Genomic DNA, 15001 nt, shown 5'->3' with positions numbered 1-15001 from the left:
TTTTCAGGCAGGGACTGTCTTTTGTTCCGAGTTTGCATAGCATAGATCAGGCCTGCACAACATGCAGCCCGGGGGCCCCATGTGGCCTGCATGGACTCACTGTGTTTCCTGCTGTGGTTGAGTGGATGGGCTCACTGTGCAACCTGTGGGGGAGTGAGTAGGCAAGCGGCGGGTGAGGGAGGGGGGCTGAGTAGGCGAGCGGGCGGGCAGTGGTGGGGAGTGAGTAGGCGAGCTAGGGGGGTGGGGGGCTGAGGAGGCAGGTGGGCGGGCAGTGGCGGGAGGTGAGTAGGCAAGCCGGGGGAGGGGGAGCTAAGGAGGTGAGCAGCGAATAGGTGAGCTGGTGGCGGGGGGTGGCTGAGGAGGTGAGTGGGAGGGCAGTTGCGGGGGGTAAGTAGGTGAGCCAGGGAGGGGAGAGGGGCTGAGGAGGCAAGCAGGCGGGCAGTGGCGGGGGAGCAGGTGAGCCAGAGGGGTCGGGGGCTGAGGAGGCGCGCGAGCAGACAGTGGCAGGGGGGTGAGTAGGCGAGCTGGGGGAGGGAGGCTGAGGAGGTGAGCGGCGAATCGGTGGCTGGCCTGGTCTACTGATCTGGTCTGGCTCCCATCCCCTCTCCCAGGGCTGGCTCCAGGCACCAGCAAAACAAGCAGTTTCCTAAACTGGAAGGCCAGACGCGTTACACAGGAAGTGGTGGAGTTGGGGTGGGGCCGGGGGCAGAGGAGCACGAAAAAAAGGGAGGGGCAGTCAAAATTTTTTTTGCTTGGGGCAGCAAAAATCCTAGAGCTGGCCCTGCCCTCTCCAAGGGTTGTAGCTCTCTGGAGGTTCCTGCCTTCCACACCTTCTTCATTCACACCTCATTCATTGAACAGGGCAATTGATTACAAAGTGGGGGGAAGATCTTATTCTACTTCTAGCAAAAAGACATTTTTCTTTTACCTTAATTATACTACCTTAGGAGCCCGCTATAACAAATTACCAAGGCTCAATACTGTTGTTTTGGTGGGGTGGCTCTGGGGAAGGAGGGTTTGTTTCTGCAGGGCAGGTGTCCCGGGGGGGGGAGGGGGAGAAGGTCATCAATTCATATTCTACCAGCCTCTCTTGTCAACAATGAGAAATAGCATAACTAGTAGAAGTTGAATATTTTAGAGCTTTTCCAGGACAACTCCCATCAAAATAACAAGCAGGCTCCACAGTCCACAGCCTGAATCAGACAACAAGGCTGCAGCAAAACGAAATGATCTTGATCAAATAAGAAAGTAACATTGATCTGTATATTCTTATCACAATGATGATACTTTTGACATATCTTCAAGTGATTTCACTTACATGTAGAACAGCAACATACCAGTAAGTTGAACTCTATTTAGGAAGGCCCTTCACAGGACTCTATTTTGGAGGCCCTTCTTTATCATGAGTAGTTATGCATAACCCAGGCCCCAAGCAACATTTCCCTGAGCCCAGGACAAACTCATAACATGGGCCCCCTATCCTATCCCCCCCCCCACACACACACACACTGTAATTAATGAAAGAAAAATATATATACCGGTATATAGATTTCTCAAATGGCATAGATAGGCCTTATCATTTTACAGCTTTCTTTTCTGGCCTTTTTCATTGCAAAATCATGAATGACCTCACTAAAGTCAATTTTTCTCATGAGTTCACACTCAATAGACCCATACAGCAAGATGACTGAAGTGTTCCTGTGCCACAGCACACTGTCTGCAGTTTTTAATGAGTGTCAGCTTGCTGCAATTTCTATCAGTTTCTGCCACTGTCACTGGCAATGTGCAAAAACGTCATAGGGCTATGCACACTTCACTGTACATTAGTCGAAGGTTTTTGCTGTAAATCTCATTAAGTAAGATTAGTTGTGGCAGTTTAAATTCTTTTCCAAAAGTAGACTTGAAGATTTTTTTTCAGATGCAATATTTCACATGGAAATTTCTCCAAAAGATCCATTGAGAATAGTTGAGACCTTGACATTTGAATGTTTTCTTCCAATTTGTTAGGATCCAGTGTGACATATTTTAGGATTGAATGGAATGTACAACAAATGTCATTTGTTGCTTTGATTCGCCACTACAACTCTCAGACAACATTGCCTAAAGTTGCATAGAATACGTTCCTTCTGAATAAAGACTTTGTCTTATCTTCAAAGGTTATAAAACATGATTCATTGGGTGTCTCATCATGAAATCTTTTCCATTTCCTACCTCTCTTTTGCAGTATTTGTGGAAAAATTCCCATTCCTTCTGCCACAAGGCATGCTTCAAATAGAATTTTGGGGCAACTGATCTTCAATCATATCAGAAATGAGAGTTGAGTCTGAATCAAAACAGATTCCTTTGGCTTTAAAAATCTTGTTTTTCTCCTCAGTACTTGAAAGAAATGTGTACCAGAAGCTAGCCAACAAAATGCATGAAAATGAGCTGAAGCGCTGTTCCATTCTTCCACTTCTCCCTGAGCTTTGGGTGCCAAATTTAACTCAAGAGCACATTCCAATGCTTCCAGAATACCTGGGAGATGCTTTGTCATTGGATGAAGAGCATCACCTCACAGGACTGACACTGAAAAACATGAAAATTCACAGCATACAACCAAAAAATATTACTATTTGAGTATATGAAGCTGCGGCATTAACTTCTATGAGATTAAGTGAATTGGATGCACAAAGAGAATACATGGTAAATTTATTTGGACATAATGCAGGCCTGAACGCCTTTTAGCTTTCCTGACATATTAGATCCATTATCAAATCCTTGACCTCTACAGTCATCAAATGGAATGTTGTTTTCCACTTTTTTTTATCTAAACTGATGAACACAAGAAATCTTTCTTGAATATTAAATGTACCACTACCATAGTCCTGAACTACGAACCTGAATTACAATACTTTTGTTCACGGTGAGAACACCTGGAGTAGCATCAATTACAATAGAATAAGACGGCTTTTTCTCGCTCACTGCAAAAATGCCCTTCTGCATGCTTTTACCACACAATTCAATACAATTGTTCTGACTTTCCCATCAGAAATAATGTGCCTGTCCTTGCACTGTTCTACTCTCTATCTGCTTTTGTAAGACTTTCGCCAAGTGGTCACCAGTTATGTTATAATGAGCTAATAACTTAAGAATTCCAAGGAAGTTGTCATTGTGTGAATCACCAGTCAAATTATCTCCTTGGAATGCTAAACCTCGAAGCAAGACGTAATATCCAACATTCTTTGCAATATTGCTCTCCATTTTGCAGCTTCTGTTAATATTTGTTTTTGAATCTCACTGTCTACTCCCTCTCCACCTGAACGTGATTGCTCTAACTCCTTCCACCGGCAGTTGCAGGTTTCATATTCTATGCACTTTTCATATTCAGTAAATGTACTATAGTTTGTGACATTTTTTAATAGTTGGCAAATACCCTTCCCTTTTTGAGAGTATACTGTACTGTTCACAGTTGTTTCCCCTTTTGGAAAGTAACCAACATGGAAAGATGTACAGTGCTTGGTTTGTAACACTCCAAACAAGCCAGTCTCTTGGAATCTATTCTTTACTATTGGAAATCCTACATTTGAGAAGAAATTCAGGAAAACTACGGCCATCAAAATCTTTTGGCATTGACTTCACTAGCTTCCATATTTCTTCAAAATTTGGTACACCAGATAGAACAATATTTTGATTAGTAGAATCTGTAATATGGTTAGGCCACAAACCTGAATCTTTTAAAAAACATGAATCAGTAAGTAGTGCAGCACGACTCTCTCCTGCTTCTTGCAAACCTTCTTTTGAGTCTGGTGGTGGTATTATTTGACTATCTTTGGAAGTCATTAGATTGGAATCAGATAATATATCTGGCTGCTTTTCTTCATCAATTGCCATGGTGTCTATATTGAAATCACCTTCACCTTGCTGTTTTCATTCATCCGGTTCCCCTGTTTGTGCATTGCTTGAACCAGACAGTTGAGAGGTATTGTCTGTCAGGAAAAATGGGAGGACTGACTGGTTTCCTTTAGCTTCTTTTCTTTCAGCTTCTGCCAGTTCTGGCTGCCCAATTAGTATTTTTAGCCAGACATGGCAATATGGCACATATATTAGTGATACACTAATCACCTCTAGACACCCCAGAGGTACTGTTCCCTGTCCCTGGGATTTTGTTTCAGCCCTTTTATGCATCCTGGAGGATTAGTACTTTGTTCAGAATGTTGCTTCTATTCTAACACTGCATCTCATTGGCTCAGGTAAATCTTGAGAGATCTTGTGAGATCTGGGTGTCACATCAATACATAGGTACAAACATACTCACTGAGATTATATAAATAACATTTAGTTAATCTCAAATATCCACAATTTAGCCTGAATCTTTTTCTCGTGGTGATGGGCTTGTGACCCTCTGGCCTGCCCTTTGAACTGGACTCTAGTAAAGTGTACCAATTCCCCCTCCACCCCCCTTACTTGGGGCCAGCCAAAACCATTGAGTGGAACTTGCCAGAAAGGAATGAAACAAACTACTCAAGGAGAGTCCTATTTTGCCCATCAGGTCAGCATTATCTCCTGGTCATTAGTGGTAAAAGCAGCTGATAAATCTAACTTTATCAGTATGGATTGGCAAGCACGCTCAGAAATCCATCATTTGAGAAGATCATCCTTCACACAATTTTAGGCAAGAGTTTGGTATTTCAGCTCTGATTAAGTCTAGATTCTAGAAACTCCAATACTCTTTGGTTTTGGTCAAGATGAAAATAAATGAAAACAGACTCTCCTGCTATTTCTGTTTACAGCTAAAACCAAAAGAACTGCAGAGACTAATGGAAATTTTAAAGAAAGGGCTTCTTCCTAAACTTCTTCAAACTTCCAGCAATGTCTGGGCATTATTCTGTTCAAATTTTGGTTGATGGTTTGGAATGGGTTCTAATTTTATCCTAAAAGATCCACTGAACTCTAATCTAAAGCATCTGCTCTCTCTTTATGCTGCTAACCCTTAAATATGTATGTGTTTTCCCTAACTTTTCCAAGAGCTGCTCCTCAATATAAATAGTGTATAAATATTGTTATTGAGGATTTGAGATGTATAGTTAGGGTTTCTGGTTTTAAGTTTAAACCAATACTAACTAGTCAGTATACTGTTAAAAAAGATCAGGATGATGAATGAAATCCTCTGAGTTTTCAATTTGAGTTTGTGTGAGTGAGAGAGAGAGAGAGAGAGACTTTTGATAGTCAGTTTTTCAGGGATTCCAAATATGAAATATGCTAGAAATGCTGTAGAGTAGCATGGAACTGACTGTAAGGGATGCAAAGCAGAATATCAACTGGGATGTCTTACTTCAAATTTCTTTGCAAAAATATTTCCATATTTTTTAACAAACTAATGCTGAAAAAACCTCTTTCAGAATTAATTTAATTAAACTTTAGTGCTTTTAAAAATACCATGGATGGTGAACTACCTAGATAAAGTAACTATCTTATTAGAGTGAAAACTAGATCTTTGGGTTACATGTGTTCCCTTCTGCTGCACATTGTGCAGGGCATCACATTGGGGCAGAAAGGAAATGTAAGACTACCTTAGATATGAAACATGTAAGATTGAAGCTTCATGGGCCTAGAAAATATAGTCCAGCAGATGAGCCAGCAAACAGCTGCTGTATGCAGCACGCTTCTTTGTGCAGCATAGCTTTTCCAGATTAAACCCACTTGGGAGTTACAGTTGATGCAACTGTCATCCACATGTGTACTTCCCCTGAGGCACAGTTAGGGCACAGGCATGGGGTCAAAACCACTAGTTCCAAAGGGCAGCTAGCCTAGAAAAAGTGCAGTTCTACACAAATTCAGTATTATATCCAGTGGATGTGCCTTTAACACTGCATGTACTAACTTATGAAGTTTGAGGCATGTGGCATACCCTCTCGCTGATTTAGTCACAGGAGAATAGCATTTGGAGATATGAGTACTTTTATTTTCACATTTGTTATCAAATGAAGGAACTGAAAACCAAGGTTCTCATTTTAAAGACATGACACGTGATGATCTATGAGGTGGAGAGCAGGCAGCTGCAATTTGCAATTCACTTTTCTTACCAAATCTTGTCTGGGAACAATCCCCATAGGAGGAGTAGAAAGGAATCGAGTTATATGCATTTGCTGTTTTAAGTCATGAAGCCTCATGAGCAGAGGCTGCCTGTAAATTCTGAGCCATTTTTTAGGAGATAAACACATGTCCTCTGAACCAGATTGAATATTAATCTGATATTAACTATTGCAGGGGTCGGCAATATTCGGTACGTGGCCCATCACAGTAATCCGCTGACAGGCCAAGAGACATTTCGTTTAGGTTGATTGCTGCTTCCCGCAACTCTCATTGGCTGGAAACGGTGAACCACAGCCACTGGGAGCTGAGGGGGCTGTGCCTGCAGACAGTCAATGTAAACAAAATGTCTTGTGGCCCGCCAGCAGATTACCCTGACGGACCGCGTGCTGAAGGTTGCTGACCCCTGGACTATTGGCTTGTATAACTGCTATGTTCATTGCACTGAACCAGAGACATGAACCATGTAGCCTGCTCAAAAGTCCTTACTATATTGAAACACCAATATTTAGAGAAAAAACGGTTACACATTCAGTTAATCGTGTGATGTTTACTGTGTGTTTGAAACTTCTTAGTGTGTACATTCCTTCCTTACTTAATCAATACACTGTTTCTATGAAACCCGGATTCAACCTGGATTCTTTTATGGCTCATTTATTTACAAAACATTACCCGCATAGGTTGATCATTATTACTTAACAATCTCTGTGATTATTATCTGATACCCATATCTGGTTTCCTTCTTGTTTGGGGTTATTTTTACTGACCTTTATCCAGCCCTGAGAATGCTTTCAAGACTGTGATCTCTCTACCTGTGGGCACTGAAACAATATTTACTTTAGATTAGGTACTGCTGGGGACCCTTCATATCCTTTTTCACACATCATGTGTTATACTGTAAGTAGAACTATCCAAAAAATGTGCATATAAAGTAATATTAGGCCTTAATCCCAGCAAAGCTCTTAACAGACCTGGTGGTTTGGTGGATATTTTCCATGCAAAAGATTTTTTAAAAAAATCATGGGAAATTTTTAAATTAAAAGAAAATCTTTATTTAGTTTTGATATGAAATTTCCCATTTAAAAAAATTCCAACTATCTTGTGGAAAATGATATTTTCTAGCAAAAAAATATCATTTTTGACAAAACATTGTTTTTCAGCAGTAAAATTATTTGGTTGAAATATTTCAACCAGCTCTAATTCTTAGTTTTAAGCATGTGAATTGTCCAGCTGAAGTCTACAGGACTCCTTATGTGCTTAAAATAAAGCACATACTGAAATGTTTTGCTGAATTGGGATCTTAATGTATTGTGTATTTATGTCAATCCCCACAAAAGGCAAACAATCAAATCAGTTTTATTGTGTCAGTTTTATAAGGCTTGCCATAAACAAATTGCATTTTTTGCTAGAAAAATTGTAATCCATTCCTGGGAAGTTTTGCATTTGCTAAAAATTGCAGATTCACAACATTTGTCAAAATTAGTGACTTTTTACTGTAAATTTTAAAATGTATTCTGTTTTGTCAGCATATCTTGCAAAGCAAAACTCATATTTCATCCAGTTTTAATTGTGGTGTGTGTTAATAGTGACCTCTCTTCCTAGGTGGGAATGCAGTAGTTTAGACTTAAGTTTGAAAGTAATTAGTAAATTTAATTATGTTAATACATAACCTGATAAATAGCCAGGGAAAAATGTAACACTACAACAATACATTTTCAGTTCAGGAAGCAGAATAATTCTCACTATAGCAGCAAAATATATTTCAGAAGTTCTTCCTTTGAGGAGATGCAAATTATATATATATTCTCTAGCTTAAATCAGGGCAAATATGGATGGGCTGACCTGACCCTGATATCCATGTAACAATTTCTGTTTGAGAGGCTTCAACTCTGCAGCTCCTGCCATCTGGATCAGCCTTCCTGTATTTCTTTGCTTTATTGACTCACAATCTCTTTTTAGATCTCATTTGAAAACAAGTCTGTGTTCCCAGTGCCTTTTAATTTCTTGGTCCCTCTGCTTTTCTTTGTGGAAAGCTGTATCATTTAGTTGAATCATTTTCCTAAAGCATTTGGGCCTACATTTTGTGTGGGAGACACTATACATAATAAGTATGCATTGTTTTATGGAAATTTGTGCCATTATGTTAAAACAAATTAATCAAATGGAAAATCAATGCAATAAAAAGAATACAAAGATCCACATTGACAATTACATATTAATCGATAGAACAAGTTACAAAAAAGTTAAGGGCAAGGAAAAAGCATTAAAGAAACTGTATAATGCAAAAACATTTTAATGTTGTTTTATTGACAGTTCCTAATCTTTGGTTCCACAGGCCAAATTTAGGCACTGTATAAGAAAAAGCAATGCCACTGAAGACCATAGGCCAAATTCTGGTCCTACTGTACATATCGTATAACTCTATTAAAGCTCCATTGCTTGGGAACAGGGAATGGGAGGGTAGGAGAGGTGAGAGTCTCTTGGAATATGCATCCTCTACAGACAGTAGGAAACTCCTTGATGGGACCCTTCCACATTTTCCCTTCTTTCCAGAATCCCCTCTCAGTCATATTTACATAGAAGGGGACAGTGAGGACCATATAATTACTAGAAAAGAAAATTATTTTCCTTTTTTATTGATCTGAAGAGAACGTAAATGAAAATGTTTCTGTACAAGGGGAATCTCATATGAAGCTATGGAACTGGTCTGGAGGAAAGCAAATTCAATTGTCCTACCTCAAACAAACCTTCAGACACAACATAAATGCAGACCTCACACTAGTAAACATTTAAAAATTAAAATTAGGAGAGGGGTATCATGTACAAAGCTATGATGATTTTTGCCTCTGTCCTGCATCTTCACATTGCTAAGGAGTCTGTGGGTATGTCTACACTGCAATTAAAACCTGCGGCTGGCTCATGTCAGCTGACTTGGGCTGGAGTCCAGGCTCTAGGACCCTGCAAGGTGGGAGAGTCCCAGAGCTCAGGCTTTAGCCTGAGCCCGAACAGCTACAGCACAATTAAACAGCCCCTTATCCTGAGCCCAGCAAACCCAAGTCAGCTGGCACAGGTGCCTCTAATTGCCGGGTAGACATTGCCTCACAAAATGACAGCTGCTCATTTAGGGTAAGTTGATACAATATGCTATAGAAGAGACACTCATTGGGTCTTTCATATGGACAGCATGCACTAGATCCACTGGAACTACACCTATCTGCACTTTCTGTGGATCTGTTCCTAAGTTATAATTACTTATTAGAACTTCAGTAGCATCCAAAGGCCACAATCAGGATCAGGGTTCCATTTTTTTTAGGTGCTTTATAAAGTCATACAAGAGTCAGTCCTTACACCAAAGAGGTTACAATTTGCCATCTGTTTTTTTAGTTTCCCCTAATCTGAAAAGTTATTCAGACTGAATACATGTGTTTGGTCTTTGTGCATGAAAAAACACAATCCCTCTTCCCCCACTTCTAAAGAAGTTCTAGAGAGGGCAAAACCATAAAAAAGGAGATTCAGTGTGTATGAGACCACTTTCACCAAACAGCTGATCCCAAGACCCAAGAAAAAGAACAATTCTTCCATCTGTGCCTGTCATGACAGAGACTGAGAGAACTAACTTGAGCCAGACAGCTCAGGCAAGTGCAGTACAATCTTCCACTCAGTATACCTCAGTTTTGATTTTCAGCACTCTTGCTGTCCTAGTCTTGGGACTCTCTCAAACACAGACTGTGATTTATGCCAAAGGGTAGCAATGTATGTTATTTAAGCAAATAATATATAAACTACTCTCTAAAATCTACTAAATCAAATACTTTTAGTACAGTACTGCAGATGCTGTTTCTCCAGTGACTCTCGATGCTACAAAAGCTGTACTGATGTTGCAGTTCACATTCCTTGATGTTTTTATGTAGCTGCACTATCCTGAGATAAATATGCATTATTTTGTAAAATATAATATATATTCTGTAAATCTTAAAATTTCTGATAAATAAGTGGTAAGAATGAAACCATGTAATGAAATATCCTAGGTTTTCCCTCCCGGATTATACCACCATTTCATTTCACAGAAGGTAAATTCCATCAATCACCTTGTCCTTTGCTGCCAAGAAAACAGCTTCAAGTTTATTTCTATAAAGAAGGTAATGATCAAATGGGCAAACAGTCAAAGTAAATAAATTAAATTAACAGCCAAAGAGAGGAAATATATCAGCTGTGGATTTTTCTCATCTAAAAATCTGAGCAGTCAACCTGCTTGTGTTGTACAGTTAATTTTAAAAAAGAAATTATATAGACAATGAAAACTTAGAAATGGGTAGGATTAAAATAAACCCAGTTTATAAATGTATGTCCATTGTATACCAGCAGCACTGTGCTACTAGGTCTGATCCTGCATCAGTTCTAAGCCTCTGATACCTCAACTCCCTTAACAGTAGCTGAGGGGCTCCACATCTCAGGCCCAGAAGCAGGCAATGTTTAAGAATATCATAGATCAGGCAAAACATTTCCCCATAAATTCCATTCCTGTAAATTCAACCCAAATTGGTGGTTTCAGCTGGGTTTCAATTTGATTTTCTGGGAGTCATTCAAACCAGAAACTCAAAGTGAAAATCAGTTACCCAGATTATGATCTCAGTTTCACCTGAGTAAACGTCAATTAACTTGGATTAGAATCTGGCCCAGAGTAAGCAAACCAGTGTGAACAAAAAATAGAATAAAGACTTGCACATATACCTCCCCCACAAAAAAAGAAAGTGCTAAACCTCTCAAAGCTCTAGTCTCATTGTGGATGAGCTAAGAAATGTGCTGTTATCGTGCAATGACATTTTTCCTCTGTAATTGGAATATTTGACCTATACCAGTGGTCATCCCATTGCAGTCAGTAGCAGTTTGTGTGTGAAAGAGCTGGACAGATGTTGTACTAAATAATTTCCTAAAAATGCTATATGACAGCTGAAGAGGACAGCTGAGAAGAGGATTGTCACAGTATCTAATCTAAGGCTTCATCCAGATCAAATTGAGATTCAGTAGAAATATTTCACCCTTCTTAGTCCCTGCAATATCAGGTTGTGCTGTTTATAAAACGGGTGCAGATTTCTTTCTCATGTAGCACTGCGGATTGGAGAATATGGAACCATTAAATGATGGATCCATATTTATACCTAACACTACATCTAAATATTTTACTACATAAAACCAAATGACTGGCCAAATTAACCCCTGGACTAAGCAAGCACATCAGCATTAGCTTCAAAATAGTTATGCCCGTTTATGCCAGCGGTGACTTTGGACTGTAATTGCCATAAGACACTCTTGAGCACACACTCTGATGAATCTAGTCTCTTTTCAGGTGGGAGGATGCATTTAGTTCACTTCACCTTGTGCACCTGAGGCACGCTGATCCATCACTGCACATGGTCTGTCACGTCTTGTGGCTTAAGTAAAGCTGTACTGAAATGTTGTCAGCAATATATTTATTGACCAGCATAGCTCAGCTAAGATAGAATTTATCTTCCTTAAACATGTGTTATCTTTGTTACCTAACTCATCATCATTTAGACAGCTTAAGTTCACACACATGAAGGACACATTGGCCAATACCGCCATGTGTACTTTGAAATCATCCATGAAGGAGGCTATATTGCCACTACTTAATACTCAGATACTAGAAATGATTTACCTTCTGACACTTTTTTACATCACTTGAATGCTGACTGTTTAAAATCATGTATTTATTTCCCTAAGGAGGCTCAGTTTAGATGCAGTATCTACTTGGCAGTTTTGCAGCTGGCTAGATTGAGGTCAAGTGATTCACCTGAGGTCACACAATGAATGAATGACCTACAGAATGTTTTGAACCCAGGGCAGGACCTTTCAATCTCCCTGCTGTAACCACTGGAGCACAATGTCTCCCTTGAATAAGTCTGAGTATTGGTTCCCAGTGAAGGTATAGATTTCATAGTCCCTTGTGAAATGAAAGTTTTCACTTACATTGTTTTAGAGTTAGAGTAAGGCAGGAACAAATAGTTCAGTGTATAGATGACATTGCCTCCAATCAGCTTGAAGTATACTATGAAGAGATGGGACAAACTACAAGCCCAGATCCAAACACTTCCAACTTCAGACAGAACCTAACTATGTGGTTTCAGACCATCTCTAGTTTTGATCCACTCCACATTGGTTAAAGATGAGATGACTCTGTATCAGCACAATGGAAAATTCTGACAGAGTTTAATTTTCTTGCTGGGGGGACATGATGTTTTGACTGTAACTATTCCACATGTCAAGCCTTAACTTATGACCCATCACAAGAACAGGCCCGTGGTATGAAAGTTCTTCAGCCCAGGGATCATAGAATCATAGAATCATAGAATATCAGAGTTGGAAGGGACCTCAAGAGGTCATCTAGTCCAACCCCCTGCTCAAAGCAGGACCAATTTCCAGCTAAATCATCCCAGCCAGGGCTTTGTCAAGCTGGGCCTTAAAAACCTCCAAGGAAGGAGACTCCACCACCTCCCTAGGTAACGCATTCCAGTGTTTCACCACCCTCCTAGTGAAATAGTTTTTCCTGATATCCAACCTGGACCTCCCCCACTGCAACTTGAGACCATTGCTCCTTGTTCTGTCATCTGCCACCACTGAGAACAGCCGAGCTCCATCCTCTTTGGAACCTCCCTTCAGGTAGTTGAAGGCTGCTATCAAATCCCCCCTCATTCTTCTCTTCTGGAGACTAAACAATCCCAGTTCCCTCAGCCTCTCCTCATAACTCTGCTTTCACTTCTGCTGGTTTTACTGGTTTTTCAGATTTCAGTGGCATTATATTCGATTTACAACAGTGTAAGTGAGACCAAAATCAGGCCCATTATTTTTTGTCTGGAAAGCACCAGGCATATTTATAGCATTGTGTAAATAATGGATGGTAATGCTATTAAGGATGAATACTTCCTCTTTCACAAAAGATTAAGACAAACAAAACAAAATCAGCAGAGAATACTAAATTGACACAAAGAAAATGGCAGGATCTATAAAGGAATAAGTGCCATCTAAGTACCTACTCTGGTACAGAGTCATCTCATCTGATGTCTACGAGCCTAATTTTCTTTTTCCCCTCTTGACTCATAAGACAACACTACAGGGATGCATCAATGTTATGTTTTTAATTTAGAGCAGACCCTGGAGTAAAATACCTCTTTACAAATCTTTTAAATAAACACTCACATAATTTGGTTGTGTATGTGTGGCAAGGAGGGAGAAAAGGATAAACACGATTAAAATTTAATGTGGATCATTAATAGCTGTTCATTTCAAAACTCAGCTCTTCTCAGGCTGGCATCTAAACTTTTCTTTCTTCTATTGTCAATTGCTTTGGAGTCATAGCTGGAATTGAAAGTAGTTCCTAAAGTGCCTTCCCTCATATCCATGTGTGCAGCCATTGTCAGCTTACATCCATTATCTATATACAGAGCAAGGCCAACAGTAAAAGTAGAACAAAGCAGGAAACATCTCAGCTCTTTGCAGTCACAGTGCAACTCAGAGAACTGTAGGTGATGTAGGCCATACCTAAATACACATACGCTACTCCTCTAGGTTTATGTTCAAGTTGGGGCAGGTTACTTTCCCGTGTCTCATCTCAGTACGTCCCTTTATTTATTTATTTTATTTATTAACAAGACCTTATTGATTTTTGACTCAGTAAACTTTCGTGCTAGGATGCTATATGAATCTATTTTGTCGTGGTGTAGCAAAAATTCTTCCTGGCATCTGCTCTAAATTTGTTTTTCTTTAACTTATGTGTGCCTCTTTTTCCTATCATCTGTGTTGAACTGAAAATAGCAATTTGGAATATGAAGATCTATATCATTTATAGTAATAATAACAACAACAAACAACAACAACTATTTACATTCTCGGGGACCTCAGCAAGGATCACTTTACTCACTAACAACATGCAGCTACCTCAGATTGGAATACCAGAGCCATTTTATAACACATAACAGTTTACAGAAGAGGAAATGAAATGCACATTTATACATAGTTGAAATTATAGGGAAATTCTAGGGGTGCCAAATACAATTAACTTGGAAATTGGACAGAACTTTGGGGCTGATATATGTACACTTGCAAAAAAAAAAAAGAAGTGACTTGGGATCTTTAATAAGCATGAGTGGTCTAGTCTTCAGCTTTGTGTCTCATTTGAAAGACAGTATATCTATGGCAGCATGGTGGGGCAATGGTTCAGTATTGACTAGGGTTACCATATTTAAAAAATAAAAAAAGAGGACACTCCACGGGCCCTAGCCCCGCCCCTTTCCCACCCCAGCTCCGCCCCAACTACGCCCTTTCCCCGCCCCTTCCCCAAAGTCCCCGCCCTAACTCCCCCTCCTCCCTCCCAGCCATGCAAAAAGGGCTGCCCGAGCGCTACCGGCTTTATGGTTTGCCGGGCAACCTCCAGACCCTGCGCCCCCGGCCGGCGCTTCCCCAGCGCATCTGGAGCCCAGGAGGGGAAGCGCCCAGCCAGGGACGCATGGTCTGGAGGCTGCCCGGCAAACCATGAAGCTGGTAGCACTCGGGCTTCGGGCAGCCCCTATGCCTCCGGACCCTGAGCCCCCAGCCGGGCACTTCTCCTCCCCGGCTCCAGCTGCTCTGCTCCTCCCCGGATTCAGACTTCGGCTCTGTTCAAGAGCCAAGCTGCCCTAGCCAGCGCTACCGGCTTTGGGCAGCCCCCGTGCCTCCGGACCCCAGCCGCCAGCCGGGCACTTCTCCTCCCCAGCTCCAGCTGCTCTGCTCCTCCCTGGACTCAGACTTCGGCTCTGTTTAAGAGCCAAGCTGCCCGAGCCAGCACTACCGGCTTCAGGCAGCCCCCTTGACTCTGGACCCCAGCCGCCGGCTGGGCACTTCTCCTCCCCAGCTCCAGATGCTCTGCTCCAGCGGCGCA

Source organism: Malaclemys terrapin, chromosome 1 (genome assembly GCF_027887155.1).
Source record: "Malaclemys terrapin pileata isolate rMalTer1 chromosome 1, rMalTer1.hap1, whole genome shotgun sequence".
Classification (NCBI taxonomy): Eukaryota; Metazoa; Chordata; order Testudines; family Emydidae; genus Malaclemys; species Malaclemys terrapin.
Note: the sequence above shows the minus strand (reverse complement) of the source record.